Raw genomic sequence first — 2,455 nt, forward strand, 5'->3', positions numbered from 1 at the left:
GTTCTCCACTCCCAGAGTTACAAGGAGAGGAACCCCATTTAAGAATGTGACTAAAACAAGGCAGAAGAGTGTGATCTGTTGAAAAAATTGTTGGATATTTCTTCAGTGGTTCTGTCTCCTTGTTATATTGGCTCTAAAAGCATTAGATGCTGAACTACTTTGAGAATCAAGTCTGAAAAAGGCCATAAGGGAAACAAACAAACAAAAACAAATCTCACTTCCAAAGTTTTCAAAGTACATCATAGTTCTGATGAAATCCAGACTGAGTGATAATAAAAAACTCAGCCGAAAGTTGTTAAATAAGTAGGAAAAAGTGTTTCCTTTAAATTCGAAATTCTTAATCTATGTCCATGCCACCCTGAACACGCCTGATCCCATCTGATCTTGGAAGCTAAATAGGGTCGGGCCTAGTTAGTACTTGGATGAGAGAACACCTAGGAAGACTGGGTGCTGTAGGTGAAAAAAAAAAATAATAATAATAATAAATCCAAAATTCTTAAGGCTTAAGAAATATCTACCAAAGTCTGTTTTATAGTAATTTAGCCCAAATTAGTCAAAAGCAGTTAATTTTACAGAAACCATTTATTTAACAATAAACATTCAATATCTACTATATGAAAAGTACTTTGTTGAAAGTAAGAGGTTCAAAAGTCCTAAGTCAGTTTCTGGCTCCAAGAAGTTGAGTTTCATATAGAGTAGAAATAGAATATATTAATAACTTTAATATAAACTGGATTAGATAAATGCTATAAAAATACCACAGTTAAAATGCTAGTGGAGCTTAGAAAAAGATGAGGTTACTTCTGGCTAGACAAACAGACGGTATTTAAGCTGTAGTAAAGAATGGGTAAATTATAGCATGTGAGGGTGAAGGGAAATGAAGATTGAGGAGACTTACAAATCATTTCTCAGAGATGGGGAAAAATAGGTTGTGTACGGAGACAAGCAAGTAGTTCAGTTTGACTAGAACTTAAACTATGAGAATAAGAGTTGGGAGATATAAGATGAATGGGGATATATTTTTAAAACATGAATTGCCAGGTTAGGGTGCTCAGATCCTAATGTATGAGAGAGATGGATACAATTGAACTTTGTTGTTGTTTGTTTGTTTTGTTTTTAATATATCTGATGGAATTATGTATCTGCGTAGGAAGATAAACCTGGCAGTGAGGTTCAGAATGGATTAGAGGCCATGACTGGTAATGGAAAACCTCTCAACAAAAACACTTTTAATATTTTATGGGAGAGTTAAAGAGGATCTGAAATATGAAGATGGCAGGCAGTGGAAATTGCAGACTGGGAGTGATTTTAACAATATCAAAGAGACTGAATAAAGAGGATAAAGAAAGAGATAAATTCAAGAATAATTTGAATAATGCAAACCTGTATAATTAGGAGATAGATGCTGATCTTATCTGAAATAATGAAGTCATGATAATAAATACAGTGAAATTTTGTTTAATTTTTTTCCCAGAGAAACGAGGATGAATATTCAGTACTATACACGTACAGTTTGAGTTGCATGTCACACAGAGCATTGAGGACATCCCAGGGCTGTAGTATGTGTAAGGTTGGAATTCTCAGGAGAGGTCTTGTTGAGGATGTGAATACTATTAAGATGAAAGGAAGCTTGAAATTGTGAGTATATAACACTGAATGAAATCAGAAGTGATCTTCATGGCAGCAATGGTGAATATAGAAAAAGAAAAACAAGGCAAGAAACTTAGAAATGCCTATATTTCAGAAGTGGGTGAATGTAGACAGGCCAGAAACAGAATAAGAGTAGAAGAAAACAAATATGAATCGCAAGGAAAACAGAATTAGGAGTGTCCAGGAAGCACAGGAATTCATCAAATGTTTGAACACTATTAGTATATAAAAGACAAAAAAAAGTTATTTTTGTTTGTTGGTTTCTGTTTTATTGTACAATGAATTCTATTGATGCACTAAAGGGTTTCACAATATAATAAACTAAGAGTGAATTTATATACAAGTATATGAAAGCTATCAATTTTGAATGGCCTCCAAGGCTGTATGGTTCTCTTAAATCATACATACCTATAAAATAAAATGGTCTTTAAGTACATGCACCTATACTATTTCCGAATATTGTCATTATCTTCTTACCAAATTCTTTGGTATTCTAATAGTCTTTTTAGTTTTCCACATACAGTCATATCATTTTCAAGTAAAGATACATTTGCTTTTTCTGCTCTCAGTATTTATATTTTTATTGCTATTGCATTAGCTAGAAATTTCTAAACAATTTTTAATAGCAACAAGGACAGTGACCATCTAAGACTTCTTTCTACTTTGAAGGGGAATGGTCTAATAAATTACCATTAAAGTTAATTAATGTAGGATTTTCTGTGGAAAGTCTTTACCATATCTTAGTAAATTTTCTTCTAGAATTTATTCTAGTAAAAGGAATTTTTTAGATTATTTAAATCTTAAC

The 2,455-nt window shown here is 32.5% G+C and overlaps 1 pseudogene; it reads left to right on the plus strand.

The window, feature by feature from the left end:
• Positions 1 to 340: 340 nt before the first annotated feature.
• On the plus strand, positions 341 to 459 carry LOC111741363 (annotated as a pseudogene).
• The last annotated feature ends 1,996 nt before the right edge of the window (positions 460 to 2,455 follow it).

This window comes from Pteropus vampyrus, unplaced genomic scaffold, assembly GCF_000151845.1.
Source record: "Pteropus vampyrus isolate Shadow unplaced genomic scaffold, Pvam_2.0 Scaffold3, whole genome shotgun sequence".
Classification (NCBI taxonomy): domain Eukaryota; kingdom Metazoa; phylum Chordata; class Mammalia; order Chiroptera; family Pteropodidae; genus Pteropus; species Pteropus vampyrus.